This window comes from Monomorium pharaonis, chromosome 7, assembly GCF_013373865.1.
Source record: "Monomorium pharaonis isolate MP-MQ-018 chromosome 7, ASM1337386v2, whole genome shotgun sequence".
Lineage (NCBI taxonomy): Eukaryota > Metazoa > Arthropoda > Insecta > Hymenoptera > Formicidae > Monomorium > Monomorium pharaonis.
The window spans coordinates 5221735-5248248 of NC_050473.1; the positions used below are offsets into that span (position 1 = coordinate 5221735).

At 29.9% G+C, this 26514-nt stretch overlaps 1 protein-coding gene across 1 annotated transcript in view; it reads right to left on the reverse strand.

Moving 5' to 3' along the window:
• Window positions 1-12320: 12320 nt before the first annotated feature.
• The window catches only part of LOC105837050, a 76885-nt gene continuing 62691 nt past the window's right edge, over window positions 12321-26514 (reverse strand). The window contains exon 3 of the mRNA XM_036289513.1: window positions 12321-12417. The gene's annotated coding sequence lies outside the window, so the exon portion shown is untranslated. The remainder of the gene's footprint in view (window positions 12418-26514) is intronic.

The window sequence follows — 26514 nt, forward strand, 5'->3', positions numbered from 1 at the left end:
CTGACTTTCATTCGAGAAACATAAAAGAATACGTGTTTCTCCCACGCATCGCTTTTACACATTCTCTCACATACTGTTCTTCGATTTGAAGCTTATTCTCGGGGCGCCAGAGAGAACAAATTATTAAGACAATAAAAAGGGTGCCCTCCTCCTACATCCGTCATTGCGCCGTATCCCTCGTCTCGTCAAACGACCTAACCGTTGTCCCATCCTCCCCCTCCCTTCGTTTAAAATCGCAACAATCTGTCATTCTTAAAATTCTCACCAGCGAGTTGCCAACAAATGTTACCGTGGGGTCGCCATCGAGTACGTAGACTCGATTCTTCCTGAAACTGCACGCTCCTTTCTAGCCACAACTCTATTCCCAATCAATTAGGTCAACTCATGCTTTTCGACGTTTTACGGTCGTTCCTTCGGTCAAATTCTTTATTTTCCGACAGCACGGGTCAGGCGACTGGCGCCACGTATTAGTCTCGAAAATCCCGAAAAGGTAAGTTAATGTCGCAAAATTTTTCCTTCGTAGAAAACTTCGCTCGTTCAAACTTTCGTACGTAATTCGTATACAAATCGGCACAGAAACATCTTCACAAAAATATCATATGTACAAAAACATCTTTATATATAAATCAAATGTAAATGATAAAATATAAATTAAATAAACATCATGTAAATAATGTATATTAATTACATAAAACAATGTAGTTGAAAAACTGAATAATGTACCTGAAGCTAGCAGCCAAACACCGAGCGGCCAGGGCCGAACATCATATAGGCGTTTCCAGGGGGCAACATTCAATCAAATGTTAAAAATTCCCTGGTTATGAGATTTTTAACTTTGAAACTTTGCATAGGGTTTAGTCATTATAATACATAATCGAACATTTGCGACAAGAGTGCATTTGCGAAATGCACGTCCTAAAATGTACGTCCTCCCGCGCATGATCGATCAGTCGATTGTTCGTTACGGAAAGATATTTCCAGCCAAATTTGAAGGAAATCATACTTTGCGTTTAGGCGTGAGGCGTAAAAAACGATAAAAATTAATTTTTAAAATATTTATAACAATTAGAAAAATGCACATCCTCCCGCGAATGATCGATCAGTCGATTGTACGTTACGGAAAAATATTTCCAGCCAAATTTGGAGGAAATCGTACCTTGCGTTTAGGCGTGAGGCGCAAAAAACGATAAAAATCAATTTTTTAAATATTTATAACAATTAGGAAAATGCACGGCCTCTCGCGAATGATGGATCAATCGATTGTACGTTACGGAAAGATATTTCCAGCCAAATTTGGAGGAAATCGTACTTTGCGTTTAGGCGTGAGGCGCGGAAAACGATAATAATTAGTTTTAAAAATTTAGAACAATTGATAAATTGTTATAATTGAAACGACTATATGACGACCCTGTCCGCTCAGCGTTTGGCTACTGCCTTTGGCTGCTAGCTTCAACTACATGAAGTTCAACAGTTATTGCAAAACATGCAATACAATATAACAAATCTTGTGTAACAATGATTTTCTTTAATATAACCACTTATTTATTTTTATTATTCCCGAAGATATCATAGCGTTGCAGTTGTCTCAATTTTTTCTATACAAATTCAAAATAAATTTTTTAATATTTATATTTCATTAAGAAATTTTCAAATATGTTGTATAAATAATATTATTCCGATTGATTACGACTCTAAACTTTTTAATTAACACGAAAAAAATTTTCTTTGTCATATCAATGCTGAAATAAATTCTACGAAAGCTTGTGGGATGCATTTAGTAATATTATTTGATTGCTATATACAAATATATTAATAATAACAAAATTGTAATAATTATTAAAATTATAATTAAGTTTTGAAGTTGAACTATGAAAAAGATGACATCGCTTCAGCGCCTAATATTAGATTACCGGTCCCGAAGAGGTTAAAAAAATAAAAAATAAGAAATTTAAGTAGAAAGTAAATATAAAATTTCTATAAGAATCAAACAAATTCAGAAGTTTTTTCATTTTCTTCTTTTTAATTAAATCCTCAAAATATTATCCAAATTCTACAATCTTATTCTTATAACTATTAAATGTCCAGAGAAACATTACTATATTTATATTGTACAATAAACGCACAGTGGACTAAGAGTGCTGATTATACGATATATTATAAATAAAAAAAATAAAAGTCTTTAAAATGAATTTAATATTTAATCGTACATTATGCACACAAGCATAAAACTTTTCAAAAACACTTGACTTTTTACCTTTTTTTTATTATGGATTATAATAACGATCATATTCTTATAATTTATCCAAGTGAATGAAGCTATTAGTAACTAACATGCGAACACTCACTCAAAAACTTTTTCCGAGTTGGCTGCTACGATAAATTCAATATTAAATATAGTATAATAAACCTTGACACATGTATTTTCCATTTGTATTAAGATTTAATAATAAAACATTTTATTATTGAGAGCAGCATCCTATATAATATAACATCCTATATCTAGTAATTATATTTGCAAACATTAAAAGATAAAGTCACTCTTTACATCCTGAAAGAAGTATAAAACTAATTTTACGAAGTTCCACAGAACTTTTTTTTCTTAGTATAGAGTTGGAAATATGTATTTTAATTTCATGAAAAACTTAGCTGTTTCTAATAATTCTTTTTTTACGAGAGCAATTAATTGTCCATACAGTTTGTGCAAACTTACTGAATAGAAATATATATGGCACAATATGATAATTTCTTACAGAAATTTAATATTAGCAATATTAAATTAATCCATAATTATTTATATTGAATATTAAAAAGCTAAGTAATATTAATATATACACGGAGAAAATTTTCTTATCAAAAATTACTATATACAATAATGAAACGCGATATTTCGAGGTCAAAATTTGTTTGCAAGCTCTTCAAGAGCAAGGTGAACCCTTGGCATCCGCATGGTAACGACAGGTGGTGCGGAAGGTGAAACCGAAAGATAAGTTTGTGGCAAGAATCGAGGGAGAGAATCAGAGGGGAAAGGACAGAGGGAGAGAGAAGGGAGACGGAAAGAGAGAACGAGAGACCGGATGTCCTTTCGTGGTCGACTTATTTCGTTGTCGACGAGGCTTCCCGTTTCTTTGTACCTACGTCTCTTTGTTTCATTATATTTTGTCCAACTTCCTGCAAAAATTTCTCCCGAAAATTCGAAAGCGTCACACTATTAGATGTAACCCGCCATCCGCCCATTTCTGTTATTTACAAAGGTGACTATTTAAAATTATGAATCTTGCGGAATAAATATTACCTCGACACTAACGAATAGTATACAGTACTTTATTCTAGGAAAGGTGTATCCAAAGAATTAAATCGATAAATAATGCTATGAATTCAACGATATTTCGTATGCTAATAACGGTGACTGAATCGAATCGGAGAATGAATCGTATTGGAGGAATAGAATTGTAGGTCAAATTGGATTAGTTGACGAATCGGATATTAAACTTGAAACTATCTCATTGAAGCGATTCCATAGCTTTAGAGATTACCCTCGCTTATGGAATAAAACGCGTAATTATGCCAATGTTGCGGTAATTATGCTGGACGCCAGGAAGCAATTAACGCCTGGAAGCGCGGCGATGCATAATAATCTTTTATTAGGCGGAAGATTAGTTGAGGCTCGAGAACTGATAACCGAAAATGGATGAACGCGCGCGTAGCGGATATCGATATCGGTATTTTTTTACAATGGAGTTCAGTTAGTAGATAACAAGTAAATTAACGAGCTGCAAACAGCTGTACCCGATTTAAATCGTTATCAATGGGAACGAATACTGTTTCAACATTAAGAGCCGATATAACGCTAACAGCAGTTCTTTTTCAACAAATCGAAACCCGAAATCCTCAAATTTACGTCCGGTTCGATGTGGAATCGTCTTCAATATTGATATAATTTAAAAAAAGTTATAATAATGTTATTATGAATTAAAGCAAATCTATCACTAAACAAAAGTTCTAAAAAAATTGAAAATGTTTTATATAATATTATACAAACTAATATTTGTTTTTAAAATTTGAAAGTTGGTTGCTGCCAGTTTTTGATGAAAAAAAAAAAAATTAATTAAATTCAGGTTATTAAACATAAAATGCAGGTTCTCGACTTAAAAGAAATATATAGAGTAAATTAGGGAATAACAGCCATACGAAGAAGATGGCCAGTGGCTGTAATTTCTCCATAATTGTTAAATAATGTTCTTGTAATTATTTTCAAAGATAATCAATATTTACTGTATTTTATGTGCGTATACTATTAGAAATAGTAATATCGTATATATTATACCACGTTTTTACTTTTGACTATCTGCAAAGTTTTTTATGTGTTCATTAAAAATTGCCACAACGTCAAATAAATGACAGTTGAACTATCACAATTAACATTAGACACATAACGAGAGTTTGTAAATCGTAATGTGTAATTATATCTTTTATTTCCTTTTCTATTTTTTTAAATAAATGCGGTTGTAGTTCACAAAAAGCACACAATAATTATTTTTTTGTGGCCGGAGAGACCTGCGACACGAAATCTACAATCTTCACGGTCACTGCACAGAGGTTACAAATCTGAAAATCTTCCCGGCCGTTTGGCCAGAATACGATGGTTCGAAGCGAAAATTTCCGGTGCGCTTACCTGGCCGACCGGAAACGTGTTCCCCCTGCCTTACCCTTTGCGCTAGCATGTCTCGTTTTATCGCGTTGCGCAAATCAGCGGCGCGTTTCGGAGAGTTTCGGTTCGCGTAGGATAAACCATATAATTATTTACTACTTGAGATGCTTGGTTCTCATAATGATTGACAAATATGCCATTCAAAATAGCACAGTATTTACAAGATGACAGGCATTCATGTCCATTGTTAGCTTAGCATAAGAAGCAAAGTCCTTTAAAAAAAAATCTATCTTGAATAAACAGAACATTACGATTTTCCGATAATAATGTTCTAATAATAATTTTTAAGTAAATAATTAATTATTATACTCGAGCTTTTTCAAAGCAAAATAGAAATAACAAAAATCCCAATTCAACTTTATAATTAAACACATACACTTAATGCGATCTCGGTATTCTGTTTTGTAAATATTAAGAAAATATGTATAGAAGAAACTTACTTCGGTATAAACGTCATGCAGGGATTTATGCTGCAGATGTAAAAAATAAAAAAGTAAAGAAAACTTGTGTGCAACCATTTTGTTATATGACTTTATATATATTATGTAAGTATTGTATTATGATTTTACATAGTTCGTGATTAATATTAATGAAATTATCACAAGTTGAATTGATTTCTCAATGTTGCAAGTAGCGCGATCGTGTATTACGAGCTACGTAAAATAATTATACTGTAAGAAGCTTTGATGATTATTTCGTAATACATAAGTAGAAAAAAAATAAAGGTTAGATAATAAAAGTATAATAAAGTATACCAAATTATAAATGCTTGGCTCTTGTATTCTTTAACTTGATATCTTCTATATTACATCTGTTTGGGATATACGATATTTTGAGCGTATAGGATTTACACCGTTGTACAGATGTTCTGTAATTAGAAGGCAATATGTGCGCCTGCGCAAAGCACAAAATGCACCTGCACTTATTCTACTGTTATCCGACCACTTTTATTTGACCTGTCGGTTGTATTCCAATAATTTATTCATTACATATACCCGTAAGATTATTTTTAATATTTTTCTTAAAATAAACATGCAAAAAGTGTTGAAGATAAGTAAAATATTCATAATAATATTAATAATTTATGCAACACACTTTATCCGAAGCCTTTGCATAAACGTATTAGTTGCATCATTCTATAACATTATATAAATATCGTTAAAATAATAATAATAATAATAAATTACGTGAACAAAAAAATTATCTGAAATAGATTATTAAGGCAACTGTAGAAGATGATGTACGCAGAAGATGGCACCAGGACCATTTAGCGTATAACGGGGGCCTGTCAAGCACTGGCTGCTTCTGATTACCTTAAGCGGCATAATCAAGTGGCAAAGATACTCCATCAGTCATCAGCGCAAATGCATGCACTAGATAATACAGTGCCCTATTACTAGTACACACCAAATCCAATATTGGAGAACAAATCTCATAAATTATACTGGGGCAGATCAGTTATCACGAATAGGCCCATACCAAAATGCACAATAAATCGGACCTCATACTGATCAATAAGTTCAAGAAAATTATTTTCTTAATAAATATTAAACATCCCTGATACCAACAACCTTGAGCAATATACATATAATGCAATGAAAAGATTACCAAATATCTTCTTCTTGCTGCAGAAATTTAAAAATATAGTGGTCTTGCCCCTAATTATTTCCACCACAGGAATCGTTACAAAAGTGCTGATCGAGAACCTTTGCTAATTTTATATTTATTTTGTAAATATATTTATTATTTATTACTTTGTATATTTTATTCTTATACTTTAAACTTTTTAAATACAATTTCTTCATAAATTATTATTTTACTGTCTTTTTATAAACATTGACTGCCTGTTTCAGTCTGCAGCAGATCTTATTGTTAGTATGCTAAATATAATTTTTCGATTACTTTAATGTTTCTAGTTCCTATAAATTGCGCAAAATAAAATTAATAGCAAAATATTGATGCTTAAAAGCATGATCCCCTCTTTTGTTAAAAAAATTATAAATAATTTATTGCGAAAAATAATGCCCAGACTTAGTCAGATTTACAAATCGGATTCTGATTTGCACGAGTGTTTTACATTTCTGCGCACGGCCTAACCGCTTGTCTAAAAAAAATTTAGACAAAAATGACTGTCTAGGACCTTTCCCTTTTAAAATTCTATCTGAGCAGTTATTTATTAGATATCAATGCTGAAAAGCATTTTTAAGATCTTTCTTTTCCCCGAAACGTCTTCAAGCTTTTTAGCAGTCTTAACTTCTTTATGTTTAAATCATTTATCGGTCGAATAGTTAACTCACTATTATTGATTATTTGTAAATTTTTTATAAGTTTTTCAAACCATTCATAAATAGCCGTAAATTATATTTCAAATTTTTTAATAATAACAGACAAATTTTTAATAATAACAAATATGAACTTTTTTTATAAGTTTTTTATTGATAAGTTTATTTACTTTAAACATAAATAATATTTAATAAATTTTTCTTAGGTACGTATCGAAATTATCCTATCCAAAAATAATAAAGTTTTTTTATTAAAAAATATAAATAAACTTTAATTTTTACTACATTTCCTCTTATAATTATATTAATTATGGATATAACTATATTAAATATTTGTTTGCATTACTCGTATTTTTACAAAGATTTTTACATCATATTATATTTGTGATAAATCAATTATCTGTGCAGAAAAAAATTAAGAGCAAACTAATGGAATCCTTCTGCCATCTAGCGACAGTCTCATAAAACATGTATATTTAATTCATAATTAAAATTAATTTGCAACTATTAATAGTCTCTCGTTGATATGTTTGCAATAATCAAAGAAGTTTGATGACAGAATTTTTTAACGCCCTAATTGTTTAAATGTTTTTAAATTAAAAAATTGTTTAAATATGTCAATGTTTAAATTGTATAAAGATTTACATTAATATTAACCCTAATTTTATTATTACAATTCGCGATAATTTTGTTTGATACAATATATATTTTATATATAAAAATATTTAAAAGTTGTATGCATTATCAAAAAATTATATAAAATATTATGTATATTTTCATATGCATATAAAAAAATTAACTATTTAAAAATAAATCTAAAAATAATCTAATTAGTCAAGTATTACTAAGAAAAATAAATCTATTAAAAAGTTAAAATAAAATGTAAGAACTTAATGTGCCCGGGTCGCATTTTTCATGTAAAAAGATTATTATTCATTATTTATTGTAAATAGATAAGAGGAAAGAATTAATAATAATATTGATAAAGATTAAGATTATATAATATATATATATAATATATGTATATATGTGTAATCTTAATCTATAACTACATTTAAAAATTGTCAAACTTACATAATATTTTAATTACGTAAAGTTTTTATTTGCTTTTCGTTTTTGATATTATAATCGTAAGTTCGTTTAACATGAGAATTCCAGAGTGTTACCACTATACGACATTTACGCAGTGACATAATTATTATGTAGCTGATCGTTTTTTTAAAATGTATTTAAGCATTGCGCCATTATCACTTGTTATATTTTAATCGATAAAAAAGAACACTGTAATGCTAACTTCTTATAAGTCGATACTACTATACAGATATTAGTATGCACCGTTGATAATGTACGTGTCTTTTTGATTACCTCAATCAAATCACGCGATCTACATTATCGACAGTAAAAAAACATTCACCGATGAAGTAGAGAAACGCGAGAGAAATAAAAGGGAGAATAGATTAAAAAGTTGGACGCTTCTCAGGACATTGTGGGATAGCATGTGGCGCGCAGATGATTATAACTCATATGTCGAAATCCGGATCGCGATTTACCGGCGAGAAAAAAAGCAAAAGGGACACAATATTCCTTAATAGCGATTCCCATGTGCGCAATTTCCTGCAGACGTGCTGTTTTTTTCTTCGTCTGTTATTTACGATGACTTTTCCCACGAGTGTAAAAGTCGCATGGTAAAAATCTTTTTAACCGAAACAGAAGATCCGACTTCGTGTCGTAACTGATTAAATTCATTAAATTGAATATGACTGACGACGCGCTTTAAATTAAACTTAAGATAAACTGGAACCAACATGATTTTATTATTTATTCTCGTGCTTTTCCAAACAATTTTGGAAAATTTTTTAAAATAGATATCAATATTGATTAACTACCTAACCATTGATGTTACATTATCTTGTTATTTAGTTTTAGTAAGAAGTTATTCCTTTCTATTTTGTAACTGCTCATTCGCTTTTTTACAAAATTTAGCTTATAACATGATTTAATAATGCTTTATTCGAATCTATAATCAAAAATAAAAAAATCTAAATCTATAAATATAAAAATCGACGTCGCCAATACTGAATGAAAACAAGAACACTATTGGAATCATCACTTTATGCTTATGTAAAATATTAACTCGAGAAATGAGAAAAACAATAATACATATATTGCAAAACAATTCTAGAAATAAGTACAAAATGGATTCTTGTCCAGCTCTTGTTCCACTGTGCACAGAACCGAATTCAGCGACTCCAAAAATTAAAAAAAAAAGTTTTTCATAAATTACTTGTTTTGAATTCTCATCCTTAAAAAGTTAACATGATTCGTGCAATAATTTTTTATAACAATTTCAATTTCAGGATCTTATTTTGCTATTAATATAAAGTTTGATTTAAAACAGTATTTTTCTTTAACTGTGTACTTCTAGCAACTACGGATAAAAAAAGAATGCAATTTTTTTCTTGATCATCCCATATAATTTGCTTTGCGATGTCATTCAATCCCGTCGTCGGACGTTCAATCAATTACCGCGAAACCGGCAACCCAACACGAAGATGGGCGCGTCTCTCTCTCTCACATTCTTTCTCCGTTTTTTGGGTTTAGTAAAAGGGGGACAGACACTCCCCCTGTGTCGTGCTGACTTAATATGTGACTGACGTAAATGCCCCTTCCAACAAGAGGAAACACGGGGGTACGACGCGAGATATAATATAGGGCCCAATGCGCAACGCAGTTCTACCCGATTGTAGGAAATCAAGTGATGCGCGATCGTACAGGCGATTCGTCTCGAGTTTTTTTTTTTGTCCGCGTCCGGGCAGCCGTAACGGATTGCGTTGTTCATTCATTTTCAGCCTCTTCCCATCTCTTTTCTTGCATCAATCCGTTCATTTAAAGCTTGTTCTCATAGCTCGTCTTCAAGCGCGGAATGTCACGCCCAAGATTTACGTATAAGAGAACGGAATAAGGATAGTAATTAGTTAAAAATTAAATAATAAACAATAGTAAAATGTCGTAAGTTTGGACCAGCTTTCATAAAACTTTCAAACCATTCGTTAAATTACGTTTAAATAGATGAAATTAGATAACGAGGGACAAGTGGTTTCGTTCTTTCAGAAAATACGGGCACCGGTATATTGCGATTGACTTAAGTAAGCGTTAACATTGCAGAGAGTCGTTCTTAAATTTAAAAAACCGTACACATTTTTCAATATGCAGATTAGGTCTGTTATTTTTGCCAACTTCGGAGTACTTGAAGTTCGAAGTTTCAAAAGAATAGCTTTCAAGCAATATTATCAAGCAATCATACCTAGTTCTTCATTTTCTCAGTAAATTTATATTAATAGAGGCTCTAACAGATTTTTATACGTGTTAACAATAAGTCACCGGATGTGCGTAACCAAAGAGTGTGACATTTGCTTCAGGCAAGCTTCGAAGATTAGAAAATATTAACGTTGAAGCTACGAAGATTCGAAGATTTGAAGCTTCGAAGTTCAAAGCAAATTATTAGCCTAAGAGTCGGTTGTTCCAACTTCTTGGTAAACTTACCTATCAGGTAAATATATGTTTGTCTTTATTTATTTAAGAAAAGAAATGAAGATAGACACATGCTTACCTGGTAGGTAAATTCACTAAAAAGTTGGAATAACTGGCCCTTAATACAAATATTTAAACTCGGTCATTTTAGAAAGCGTTTATTTTTAAGCCTATCTGTGTGCCAGTGTAAATTAATTTGGTTTAGCTGACTTTTTTTTAGTTCTATAAATTAAAATTGAAGTTGATTTACAGTTTTAAACATGAGAATCTCATTTTAGAAAGACAATAGGAAATTTGCATTTTAAAGATATTACACTTTTTTGCATTTAAATATAAGGTAAATGGTATTACGAATCTATTCGTTTTCTTTATTTTTCATTTCCACAATTTATTAAATTAAAAAAAATAAAATTAAAAAATATTTGAATTTTGAACCTGAAGGAAAAACAGTTTTAATAGCTGACCAGTGCGTAACGTCACACTTCACTACACCAGCAGACAATCGTGCATGCGCTTTGTTTTTTAGTGTTTATCATTGTGACATTACAATCAATATGAAATGAAGTATTAGTGCAGAAGTATGATGTCATATTTTACATTCGAATGGACTCGGGTTTTTCCGAATCGTTTACAGCATTTTCAATTTATGAAACATTTAAATATTTATTTTCTCGTTCTGTTTGCATTAAAAATTTTCGAAAAAAATTATATATAAACTGTTAAAATACAATTTTTGTTAAAAATTATGCAAATTTCCTATTATCATTCCATTAGTATCTATCAGTTGAAAAGAGTTCGCATATTCCTATTTCTTTACAATTCCTATTATGGAAAAGTTACTCTTTGTCATTTGCAAGTTATATCTGTGTAGTTCGGTGAAAATACGAATTCTGTCACATACCTGAGAGAAGTACGATGGCAGGACGCAACGTTGATCGTCGAGACGTGAACTCTGCACTCGCTCAAGTAACTCGAATAGATCCTGTGTCGTGCTCTGTAATAGATATGTCAAAACATACATTTCACTTTATCTTCGTAAAGTTATGTGATTAATAGTAGCGAGTGCAAATCATGATCAAAGTTGGAAACATTACTTTAAAAGTAACATTACTGTTACTATAATTTTTTGTAAAAAGCAGCTTATTACTGATACTCGTTATTAATTTTATTTATAAAAATTAATAAACAAAATTTCATAGAGTATTTTAATTTTGTAAAAAAAAAATTCCCAAATTCTCAGATTATTCAAAAGTTTTATTTAAGGTCAGACAATTTTTTAATGCAACTTTAAAATCAATTTATTTTATATCTTTTTAAAAGGTATTTGTACCATTCAAATGTTTTTTATATCACAAAGAAATGTCACTTAAGTTTTGAAAATAAATTTTAATGTTTAACTTAAGTGAAACTAAAAGCTCTTGGCAATTTAAATAACTTACTGCTATTTAATAGCAAATATTTGAACCTTAAAAAAAATACACCTATAGAATTTAAAGAACTCCATTCTTCCTTATTAATATAATTTTTAGTTTTGTTTAAATTAAATCTAAACTTTTCTTTACTAAAATTTTTTAAAATAAGATTTACATACACAAAATGCCATTTAAAAAAATTATTTTAAAATTTTATAAAATAAAACTTTAAATTTAGAAATGCCTATAAATTGTAAGTTTATTTTTAATCAAATTAAGCTTAAAATTTAATCAAATTCTTGTAATATAAAAAACTAGAGAACTACCTCAATTCTTGGAAACATTTAATTAGTCGAGGATGTGATTGTAACTTACCTTGATTTTCTCCGAATTAGCGCCTGATACGTCTTGCTTATCATCTTCCACGGTGGTGGATCTCCGTGATTCTGAATCGCAATATACAGGCTGCTCTAGTTGCTGCCGCCTGGAAAACGAGGAAATCACAAATAATTAATATAACAATTTTAGCTTTCTCGTCATGTAATAATTAAAATTAATGGAATATCAAAATGTGAGAAAAAAGATAGAAGTTATTGTTACAGAGGAAACAAGGCCGTTATTGACTAGTTGTAAAATTGTTGAATTTATGATATCTAGTATATTTTATGATGAATTCAGGGGATAACTATCCAAATTACTTCTCTACATACTGTTTAGATATTATAACATCATGGCCACTGGTCATAAATCTTCCAAAAAATATTTTATTTAAAAGAAAAAATTATTTTGTTTAAAAGTGCAAACAATTGTATTTGTTAGTTCAAACATCAGTTTCATTTGACTTAAAAAAAATTTATTAAATCCAAAGAAAGTTTTCTCTGTGTAGTATCTAGAAATTACACGCTAACATCAAACAATCCCTGATGCATAATTATAAATAAAAGTACTAATTTTTGTAAAAATGTACAAAATTATATATATACATGTATATCCCGTTACATTGTGTAACTTTTAGTCACATAATATTTATACAGTTATATTTATATTAATTTTTTTACTTTAACATAAATCAAGCCGACGTAAATGTGTAAAATACAGAAATAACACGAAAAAATATAAAAAATATTAAAAATAAAACGTAAACAAAAGTATTTATATGTACAGATCAATTAATTATCGATATAGTACTCTATAATGAAATAATAAGTCTGATTTCTATTGACACAATGTGTCGATCTTTTCGCGCAAAAATTTCCCTATAGTGAGCTTTCCTAGATCAAGCTTATTTCCTAAAGTGCATAAGGTTAAACGCGCCGGCGGAAAAATTCTGCGCCGCCGCAGAAAGATGCGGGAGAAATTGGCTGTTTTGAGAACACGTTTTGTGTTCCGCGCGATGCCATAAAGTAAAGTGCGCATCATTACCGGTTGTATATTAAGAAATTGGCGTATTAACATATTTCCGTGGCGTGGAAGCACGTAATAACTTGCCCATACGTAAGTTACACGATATTACAAGACACTCTCCTTTTTCCTCTTCTTCCCCCCCCCTCCGCTCTCTTTTTCTCTCTGTGAATATATTGCATAAGTCTGAAAATAAAGCATTTTTGGTGGACTTCGATTTCACGGATGGAAAACATACGGTGAACACACCTCGTAATAAATAACAATTTTTCCTTGAAAGTATCTCGTGTTTTCTTTTTTTTTACCTCTCATAATTTTTTATATCTCATGTTTTAATATTTTAAAGATAAGATATCACATGAGATACATAACCTGCTTGTTACAAAAAATAAATTTATTCATAATTGCAGTACAATAGATTTTATTAATGCTATAAAAAAGAACACAAAAAATAAAACGATCGATCGATACTTTGAGCGCGGTCATTGATTTCAATCATGATAACTCTGATGGGATTAGTCATTTTTTTACAAACAGTTTTGTAACTCTTTTATAGCACTTAATTTTATCGGATAAAAAATATTGCAATGTTATATCTGTTGAATTTTAACTTTAATAACATGTCAAATACACAACGTGTATTATATAAATAAAACACCGCACAAAATAATCACTACAAATCCTTTTCCATCAAGATGGTTGTTGAAAAATACTTTCTAAATTTCTAAATTAATTAATTTTGTCTATCTGAGATGCCAGTTACACCAAATCCACGTGCGCAGACGTATACGCATATATACATATGTTTTGTAACAAAAAATTTTTTTTAATTAATTTAATCATCAGAACTATTGACAGGACGTCTTTAAACGATAGAATTCTATAGATTTAGTCTTCTCTGTGGTCGTATATTCGAAATACGGTGAGATGCTATTATGTAATTTTGGAAGTTAGTATCTCATTTATAAAAATTTAATTAAAATACGTAATTCAACGGAACTATTGTTGAAACCTATCAAGAACTGTAGAACTATGCTGGATGCAAGTAATTCTGCAGTATTTTTATGAGATGCTAACTTCACACACGTCGTTCAATACAAAACTATGTCTCTCGGTGATCTCGGATTCATTAGAAAGTATCTGGTCGAAAAGCAACGCGCAATTTCCTGAAATACTCTGAAATATAAATTCTAGTAAAGTACAGGAGTCCTGTCGAATCGAGCCTCAAGTAACTACTCGGAATGCTCTTTTCTGCATAACTACCAACTCCGACTGTGAGACGAGAACTTGCCTCAGGAACGTAGTTAGTTTCGTCTTCCTTTTTTTATGTAAAAAAACACTCAAAAGAAAATTAGAATTAAAAAGTTTTTAATAAATTTTTTCACTTTAAATATTAATCTAGTCCGAATTCGCTCGTTAGTAGTTCAAAAGAAAAAATTATTTGCTTGATATAAAAAAATTTGTAATAATAAAATATATAAATAGATATAATTTATAACAATAAAAAACAAAATCAACCTAATTTTTGTATTAATACAAAATAAAAATGTTAAAAAAGATAACAAATATTATTTAAAAAATTAACATAAATTATATAACACTTTGACACATTTCAGAAACAAATTGTAAATATATATTTCTTCGGTAAAATTAATTTATATTAACACGTGCATTTCAATTATTTATCTTAAAATTTACGTTTTAAAATAAAAATATTTAATGTTATTAAATCATTTACTCATAAAATGTGTTAATAAAAAATATACATCAACTTAATACAAAATATTCAAGTTCTCATCTTTGTCACGTTATTCAATTCATCTTTGGATATATTAATACTATACAAAAATTATAACCAGAATAGATTTTAATACAAATACAAAATATTTTATTATGTAAAGTGGTCAGTAATTAAAAGTTTAAATCTGTTTCAGTATCAAAACGTTTTTATAATAACGCATTTTTATAATAACGTCTTCTTAATCCCCAATTAAATTTGAATGAAGGTCAACAGGTTATAGCATGGTCATAATGTTCAATAAGATTTCTTATGCTCTTTTATACATATTTTCTAAAGTCCTGCCAATTCGATTATTCATTGGCTTCTCTGGTTTTTAATTGTGTTGTATAAATCCCAGTTTTATCTCAATTGTTTTATCTCAATTCTTAATTTCCAATTTCAATATTTCAAAAAATCTGTTATTTCTAATTTAATTATCAACAATTTTGTTTCACGAATGTTGTTTAATGCTTTTACTTGTTATCAGCTACATGTTGTCAGATAATATTAATAAGTAATATACAATTACTTAAAATGTTTAGTAACTAAAGTTTTACATTTGTTTTAATATATCAAAAAGTGTCTGCATTATAATAAGATCAATTCCTAATTTCTAATTTCGATGATTCAAAAATTAACTGTTATTTCTTCGATTTAGTTATCAATAATGTTGTTTCATAAACGTTGTTTAATATTAAACGTCATATACAAGTTAAAAAATATTTTAAGGCTTGATAGAAGTAAAAGATCTTTAGCTGATATTAACAATAAAAGGCTTAAACTACGTCACTGCGTTCATTCTAAATATTCGCTGACCAAAACACAACGAAGCCAAGACGCAATAAGCAAGATAGCAATTATATCCAGGCTCTGTGCCGCAAAGAAATAATCGCTTCATACGATCGTATTTCTACAAGAGAACTCGCTTCACTAAAGGATCAAAAGAAGGGGACGAAAAAATCACACACGAGACGTAAAGCACGAACGAACGGTTTTACGCCGCAGATTCCTTGGTCATTCTTTGAAATTCAAGGGCGAGAGCCGTTCTGCCCAAGCGTTAAATTGTCAAGTAAATAAAAAAACGCGTAAAACGATACAACGTCTAGGTACATGAAATTCAATAAATTAAAATATCCGGTTAACAAATATTTGAAACTGAAAATAATTAAACCACGAGAAAGTTCAAGCTGCGAAACGATTTTTCTGATGGACATTTCGAAAACTAATAAGAGAAGATCTTCAAATCAAACATTCCAAAAATTATAAAATACTGCAATATATACACAATATTCTAATATAATAAATTATTTTTCTTTGCTGCCCAAACTCATTCTAGAAGAGTAAAATCAACTTCTAAAAATCGGCTTACTTTTTCAGTTTTTGCTTTATTATTAAATAATTATATACATTTTGTAAATTTTTTAATTAATAAATCTCATTAAAAAAGTAAATTTTTGTTCCATTTCTTTTGTTCATAACTAAACAAAAATAAAAAATAAGCCAATTTTGAAGAATTGATTTTCTTTCCCCAGAATGCATTCAAATATTAAAAAAAAGTTTACTACAGTATCAGTATAATCTTTATATATTGTTAAAATTCCATGATTTTTTCAACTTTCAAGTTGAAGATTTTTCCTTGTAAATTAAAATCAGAAATTGAAAAATAAATTTGAAGAATAAAATGAATCTCTTAAAAACTTCGTTCAAGTCTTCGATAAGAGTTCACATAATTTAAGATTTTTATAGCGAAAATAAAACTGAAACGAGTCAAATAGAAAATAAATACGGTTGCATCTGGTGACCTGAGAACAGTTGCAAACTTTTTCTGATCACAATGATGACGTCATCTCGGCGATGGCATTCTTTCCTTCGAGACTCATTGCGTTGTCCTTATTCGGTTCGAGAGAAAAAAAGAGACAAAAAGAAGATTGCTCCATAATCACAGTTCAGTATTCTAAAATCACGAGATTCCGAGTTCAGAATAGCAATTACACAAGCGAAATAAACAATGATCCAACAATTACAATTCTTATTTTATTTATAGAAAAGCTCTCCAGTCTTTTCTTAAAACTTGGTCAAATTTTTAGAATAAGTTTATGATTAATATACATAAGCATTCCAAAATTTTATGAATTTTTTTAACGTATAGTTTTCTTAAAATTTAAAATAACATAAAGATTAAATAATATAAAATTTTATCAATGTAACTTCCTAAATGCGTTGACGTTTACATGAAACTAACATAACTTTTTTTCTCAAAGTTTTCATATAGAAATAGTTATTCAATAAGTTGATTGTAATTTTACTACCAATCTATTGTTTAGATTACATGTATTAGATTTTTAATACTACAATCTAAATTTTAAAAAGATATATGTACATATATCCTGCAATATTTTTTGTTCATAAAACTATTTTTTTATAAAATTAATGTTTTGTTTTAGTAGAAGAGTCATATTACAGTTCTTATTTCTCTTGAATCTATAATAGTCGTATTTTTATAAATATTTTGGATATTTCATAATTTTGCGTCTGGAATCAATTAAACATATCGACAAAAAAATGTTAAATTTTCGATTTGAAATATTATTAATAAAATTCAGGGAGTTATAATATCATATTCTCTATTAATACAACATTTATAAATTACAGTTTCTAAAAAACAAAGAGGTGCCGCTTTAGGCACCTCTGTGGCCTATATTAATATTGATTGTCTCTATCATCTATTTATGTTCATTTCTACCAATGTAGATTAACTTTGACCTTAGTTTAACTTACTCTTAAAAAATTCTTTCTTTCTTCTAAAAATTATAAAAAGATAAAGAGTAAGTTCAAATAAAATTAAAGTTAATCTACATTGATGAAAATTTACATTTAAATGTTTTAATTTGTTTGAAACAATTGAAATGTGCGTTCAAGAAATCTAATGAAGGTTAGCATTTGTAAAATCAGTGAAATTAGGATCAATTTGGCAACTTTGATACAGTATGCAAATGCGACGGAAAGAAAAGTGATAGGGAATGGGATATGACAATATCCCATTCCCTATCATGGTTACATGCGACATTGTGAAAGAGAAGTTTCGTAAAAGCGAGTTTCATGCCTCTCTCGGTAGAAGAAATTGATGTGTTTCTAAAACGATCCATGCGATCTTTCTTTCCGCGGCCTGGCATTTATGTCGCGTCCAATAATTGCGCGTTCGGCACACTCGGCCGAGTGCCATAAAAGATTTGACGTTGTGTGTTGCGTCTCTGAACGTAACTTGCGCCATAATTGGGTTTAGTACCCGCTAAGAAAAAAAGAGGTAGCAAAAGGAAAATTAAGTGAAAAAGAAGGGAAAGGAATTATGGACAATTTCACATGTCTGTTTTACGTTTGTTAAAAAAAAAGTTTCTTTTTAACTGTAATTTTTAGAAATAGCATACACACAGAGAAATATCAATTCCCATTACTCAAAAATAACTATTCAATTTACTTTTCTTCTTTTATATATTCATATAAAATAATATATAATTATGATATGCATATAATATAATAATGATTATATTGTTTGCAATAAATATTAATTACATATTAAAATTTTATATGTAAATATGTACAAACATTGTAGCAAAACTAAGATGCGTTCTGTCTTTAACGTTAGCTTTTGGATAATAACTGCAACAACCCACAAATAACGTGCCCATCCATCCCAAAAAAGCATTTTATTTTTCCTCAGTGTACTACAGTCGACAACATTTCACCGCAATTGTTATTGTCATATCCCATTCCCAAGCCAATTATTACGCAAACGAGATTACCCATTAACCACTGAAATAATAGCGCGTAATTTCGTGGGCGCATTTTCACTTTACTCTGGTCTTCACATATACTTGTGTTATTCAAATGTTTTTCACGCAACCAAAAAAGGAAACTTCTGAATGATATAAAAATATACTATATTGTTCATACATTTAAGAAAATAATTTTCTTGCATCTCATGAAAAGTTATGTTTGATCAATAAAAATAAATCGCAGAAATGTTTTTATAAAGGCATTTTAAAGATAAAAGTTAGAGCTATAAAAAGCTTTGTTTCTTAATTATACTTCTACATAATTTGTTTCTAAAACAAATTGTTTATATAAAATATTTTTACAAAAATCTTTTAACTTTAACATTAAAAAATTTACAGAAAAGAGAAAAAAAATTGTTATAATGTTCTCGATTTACATAATTTTTTTACAATTAAAAAAAAAGTAACTTTTTGTGAAATACGAGAAAACTGCAAATGTTTTCTGAATTTATGAGTGATAGCTATAAACTGTAACTAGAAATCTACAAGGAACAAATTAAACAAGTAAAATAAAAAATAATTTAAAGCGCTGACGGAAAGTATTAGACTATCCGAAAAAAGTACTAAGAATTTTTGAGGCATTGAAACAAAAATTTAATCAATGATTATAAAACGTGCTTTTAGGAACGTTAATATCCTGTGAGTGTTCTAGCATTTTCATCGAAACTACTTGCTTCAGGCGATCATTGAATGGCAGTCTTTCAAACCGTGGAGCATCTTCAGGTTCAAAATCTCATTACGAAATCACATGAACCATCGGATGGCTATTTAATTTAACATAGCACTCTCTCCATAAATGCAAATTTCATTGATAGTCTCCACTCAAAAAATCACAACATTGTGCAAATGAAGCTTTAGTTACCTATCTTCACAATCGCGCCATCCAATATCGTCTGCTTTGTTTTGCCAACACCTGCACTTGAAAGAGCAAAGCGTCCTCTTTCAAACGAGCTTTCAATCAGCCTCGGCCCACGCACTGCCGAATAAACTAATCCCAAGCGCAATAGAGGATAGGGATTCTCAAAACTTTTCGGTTAACCTAATACTTCAAAAGCTAAAATTGGGCGTGTTCAGCAGACAAAAGAGATCAGCGAGTACTCAGTGATTCTTTAATAAGATTAGTTCTTGTCTTTAATGTTTGAATCTAAAAACAAACTAATCATAATAAAAAATCACTAAGCACTCACTGATCTGTTTTGTCTGTTAAACATGTCCATTATATTCAATTGCAATGTGTTACAAGTTTTATTCAAAAATCAACAATATAAATTATAATTGTGTAGGCTCAGTAGATTTAAAAATTAATACGATATACCAAGGTCTAATGAGCCATGTTAGATCAATGTATTGTTATAAATAAATAATAAACCTAACTATTAAAAACAATGTCAGATATTTTATTAGAAAATTCTCGAGTCCTTCTACCTTCGTAAGTCTTGCGTTTGTGGGAAAAAACCAAGAGCGTCATTACGTCATTCAAATACAACGCGGAATTGCGCACGTTTCCCATAGGATTGTGTTTCTTCGTACTCCACGGGTGCCATGGAATAATGGACGCGCCCAATTAAACGAGTTAATTTAATAAAACGCTTGAATGACGAGCTCGGTTAAACCAAGAGCGACCAAACACTCGTCGCAGGAAACACAAAAGAAAAATTAGCGCACGCCAGGATGAACGTTTTAATAATCACACTTCAAGAATTTTGTCCAACTCTAATTTAGAGAAAATGTTTCTTTTTTAACTCAGGAATGGTCATCTAGTCTTTTTATTATGTAAATAGTCATTGGACGTGATTTTCGCATTTCTATTAAAAATACACGGAAAGAATAGTTTTGCCGAAATACAAAAAACTTCGGCAGATACTGATTTAAAAATAATGTTTTTGGTCAAAATAATCATATGTACGCTCAAATTGATTGCTAGAAAGTCAAAACTGTTTTCAGCTTTTTTCATTGTGCTTGAACAATCCATAATTATCATTTTGATGATATAATTATTTTCAGATAAAAAACCGCGCAGAAGATCGCCCTTTTATAATGATTTTATGCAAATGTAGGCTATGAAATGAGAAACATAGATATAAAAACAGCGTGAAATCATTCGGTTCTATATCGAACTGCAAATAATAAATTAAAATATAAAATTAAATTGTTAATTTAAGAATTTAATACGTTGGACCGAAAACTGAAATGTTCAAGATTGTTTATTTCAGTTTTACGAAATTTTGCAGCAATTTTGAAATGACGCGCGACAGGTTCTTATATGACGTTAGGGAATTCTTCATCCACTCTTCTGAGTGTGTTCCGACGGTCAAAAAACGATTAATATTCCGGGCCATGGCCTCGCGCATTTATGGAAAGCAAAACAAAAAAAAATGCGAGCGATCAATGCGAGCCCGAAGTGCGCACCCGCGAATGGAAAGTAACCGGACAAACAAGTTCCGCGGCAGACGCCGTGCCACTTGGCACTTGCATGTTGCAAAATCACTTTTGCAATGCGCGCATAGAGTGACAGATAATCCAAAATTCCCTAAAAAGAAATCAAAGCTCCAATAGATTTTTATAATTCATCGTAAAACTAAAAAAATGTTAGTTTTTAATTTAAAAAAATATAAAATATTAAAATATTATTAGTATAAAAATAATGTATAATATATAATTTAATAATATTATTACTAATCACATTATAACATAATATGACTTGATTATTATTATTTAATGTATTTTATATATATAATATTACATTAATATTGTAATAGAATTAAATTAAAATACAATCATAATTAAATTTTTTCGTAAAATATTATATTTGTACAATATTTTAAAAAATTCCCTAGCGGATTAAATAAATAAATAAAATGTGATATTTTGCATTAACAAAAGTTATAACCGAATAAAACTCGTTATTATTGTATTATTTTTAATAAACTAAAATTACATCCATAGAATTTAAAAATACTATCCCGCCAAAAATTGTGTTTTTAGTCGATTGTTCCATAGTATTAAATTTAAAAAAATATAGTTTTTTTTTACAGAAAATTATGAATTACCTGTATATGAAAGGGCTACGTTTACCGCGAGATATGCAGAACAAATAAAGTGATCTAGAATTCGCACGATCGATTCGATTCGCGACTCCATTATCGCTCAATAAATCGTATCCAGGCCCAAGTAAGAATTTTATCTCGTGAAAGTTATCGTGCGGCTGTCTTTATTTACTAGATACAATGGATTTATCACTTTCGACAAAAATGCAACCTGACTAGAATGCAGACATACAAAGACCGGAACGCATGCGTGATTTGTATCTACGGCCTTTATCCATATTCAATAAATTAACGGTAACACACGCGCACACACACACACATACACGCGCACGTATATTACAATACTCCAATGTCTTTTCCATTTCATCGACATGTAATTATGTAACTTGAACAGGAATTGCATTCTCGATCGAAATTACATTCTAACATGGATCAAACAAGTTGTTTATAACTGAAACTTGTTATGTATACATTAGTTTTGCATGCGTATTGTTCAATTTTATCAAGATATTCTTTTTATTTATATAATCTTCCTTTATATTATTTTGTTATTCCTGTTATATTTGTCGCAAGACGGCAAAATCTAAGTTCTAATTATTGAAAAAAATAACGACATAAAAACTTCAGTCATAGACATTTTCTTAGCATCTTTCTACACAAAGATAACGCAAGACCATAAATATGAGTTAATGAGAAGTGTGCTGGATATAGCAAGGACCAATATGTTTAATATTTGTGTACAAAAATGTGCCTTGGCAATCTGATCAGTATAGTATTCCATATCCCTGTCTATATTCCCTAATATACTCTAATCTTTTCCCGATTTTAGTTTTTTTGTCAATCAATTCTATTCACATTGTTTATGTGAGAAACTTTCATTTGTAATACAATTGGTATTGATCTATTAATCTAATAGACACTAATAAATTTCTATAGAAAGTACTTATATCATTTACACATTTAAACTCAGTTATTTGAAAAAGGGAAAAAAACACAAAACAGTATAATTCTTTTCTTTAGTACATTTCATAATATTTATGCTAATATGTAATAACTGTATTATATGTGCATAAATTATGCATAAATTAATTACATGGTCGACTTTCTTTGGCATAGCTGTTGCGTCGTATGTATCTTCACCAACTGATCGATCTTCGTGCACATGTTTCTTATACATTCTCCATGAATTCCGTTACGTAATACGCCGGCAGTTCCGTGGGTCAAGCCCGATCTATCTGATCGATACGTCCGTCGCTCCGATCGATCCGAACGCAATAAATCTCGAAGAAATATCATCGCTGAGCACAACGATACTGTTTATTGTGGGGTTTCGACATACCGTATTTGACACATAAATATGACAGGATTAACAAAATTAGATTCTTTAATTATTTTTAATAATGACTGTTAAATATTATTAACATTAATAACAATGTTGAAGCACAGTTTAAAACTTAACCCTTTTTATTCACGCCTTTGATCTTATCTCGTCAGACACGTGAGCAGATCGCTGGGAGAACAGCAAAAAAATATATGTCCCTCATTTTTTTTCGACAGCCTCGTCTGTCCGGTTTCGCACTTTTCACGATACGGAAAGGGTCCTGGAGATTGACAGACAGATGCGTCCAGGAAGAGGTCCTCGCGCGCAATTTGTCATGCATGAATATGTTAATACACGTCATACGCACATACATGCACACGTGCGCGCGTATTATTCTCACAGACAGTCGTGATTGATGCACGTCTGAAATTTTTCCTCTTTGTTTCTACCCCTTCCTGTCTAACTCCAAATGGATATTCGGACTATCTTTTACTTATTTAAAAAAATATCGACTCCCTGTTCCATTTCAACTTGGAAAATTCTCCGTAAATCACGCGAACGAGTTTTTCATTTAAATACATTTATTCATTTCTTATTTATTCCTACTTTCTCATTCGTAAAGATTTCTTTACGGCCCACTTCGAGGCTGAATGCTGCGCGTGCAGCAAAGGGGTTGAGCACGTGAGGGTAGCCTTCCTTTGAATCAATGAGCAACTGAGCAGTAGATGAAATCCGATCTACATGTACCTGCTTCTCATGTAAACGCAGTGAATAATCCGTCTATCATACAACCATGGCGGTGCTTTTAATACAATTTAATCCCGTTTAGTAAAAATATAAAAACAGTACATGTAAGACAGTACAAGTCGAGACGAGAGAGTTCTCATATTTGAAGTCTAATCTAAAGTTATAAAACGTTCTATTTTGGAAAGACATTTTTTACAATTAGATTTAGATTAGTCTTTCGTCCTCCTACTTTTGAGCAAACAAAAATGCTATTACAGTTATTTTATTCTTCAGCTTCATCTAAAGTATAAACTACATCTTATTGTTAAATAATAAACAATTACTTAAGAGAGTTGATAAATCAGAAAAATATAATTTAAATAATTATAAAAATTAAATATAAATTCTCATTACATTATATACAGGGTGAGTTTTAATGGCTGTCCCAACTTTTTACCATGAGAGATGGAATTACCGACTACAATCTTAGTACACACATGTACGACATATGCATGTGCAAATGCCGTACATGCATGTACTAAGATTGCAGTTGGTAATTCCATCTCTCATGGTAAAAAGTTGGGACAACCATTAAACTCACCCTGTATAATATTATACATAGTATCAACAATTTAGTTTTATTACGTAAACTTTTAGAGTAAAAGTAAAATAATTAAACATACATTTTATATTAAAAAATATAGGAAAAAAGTAAAAATATATTATTAATATTGTTATAAAGTAACTTATTACAATATTAATTATTTAACGTCATATATTCTTACATGTGTATGTTTACATATACATAAAATTTTAATTTTTAAATTGTACCTCCTTTGTTAACATTTTCTCACAGAAATTATTCTCCTTTTACTAGTGTAATACTTAATAATACTAATATAATTTTCATTAAAAGTAAAAACAAATTTTTAAATTAAAAAAAATTGTAATTTTCAATTATAAATTATAAATATAAAAGTCCTGTTTTTTATATCCAAAAGTACATGAAATTAACATTCTCACGATCGTTCGATATCTGATAATGTAAAATATTTATATCACGTCACACGTTCTTCGTTTGCAAATATAGGTGCGTTCGGTTTACTTTGTTAAAATTTATCAGGAGTTCTCTTCCCCCCTAGTTCTATAGATGACGACTTCATCACGGTGGAAATTCGACGAAACGATAAATCGGCTGCAGCGGTGATGCGTCAACGTTGACATTGTCGGCCTACCGTGATTTATGATGTGCCTATATTAGCGACATTGTCCTTTCTCTCTTTCACTGCCAATCGATTTTCGAACGCCCAGATGATCGTCCGTCATCCCAACAAATCGAGCGACGCGCTAGCGAGAATATAATTAAAATGCTGTGATCATTTGTCAATAAAAAAATTAATTTGGTCTTTTTAATTGTTCCTTTTAGTCTACTACACTGGTGCAATAAATTAAAGCAAGATAAAATAAATATATTTTTTCTCATTCTAACTTCTTGCACCAGTGCAGCAGTGCAGCCAAAAAACAGATTTTTTGTATCTTTTACTCAATACACCTTTAATCAAAGCAGTAAATAATCAAATGCTTCTTTTTATAAACTGTGTAAAACGACATTTATCATTAATATTTGTTTGAATTTAAAAAAAAATTTTTAATAGCAAATAAAATTAGAATAAAAGTTCTCTCAATCGAACAACGGGGAATATTCCGTCAAAATCTGAGATTGTTCCAAAAAACGTTCGCTCTCTACGAGTTCTTCGCGTATTTTCTGTCATGATCATACACTGAATTTCAGCATCTCATGGTACAGAATACGCTTGTACGATCGTAACGCAGAATCATCACGATTCGACCTTTTGGATCTAGATGGTATATAATGGTATATGAGATGAAACTCTAATAAGAAGAAAGACTATATTCCTGCCAACCCTAGCGCGATTGTAATCCAAGGCATCCTAATTTATTCATATAAAGTTTACGCAAAAACGACATAAAGCATGTACAGATACTCAGTGTTTAAATAGTTTTTTTAATAAAATTTAAATGTTTTTTTTTTCTATTAAAAAAATTATCTCGCACATATATTCTAAAATAATCTAAAATTATGACAACATACTACAAATATTATTTGAAATTAATTCTCGATGTATAAATCGTTTTTTTATATATTTCACTAAATCTTAATACAAAGGGGGATTTTGAAGATTGCCAACTGTAAATCAAAATTGCGAAATCGAAATTTAAAGGTTCAGACGATAGATCTAATACGATGGTTAAAATTAAAATTTAATGTATATATTATATACATATTCTATGTCATATTATAGACGTATAAAACAAAATTCTGATACATGCATAACGTTGCTAAATAAATTAAGTGTTTTCTAGGAATTCTCCGACGATAATGTGTATATCTCAAGAATGTAAAGATATAAAATATGTTATATAAATCAATTATAAAAAGTATAAAAACATG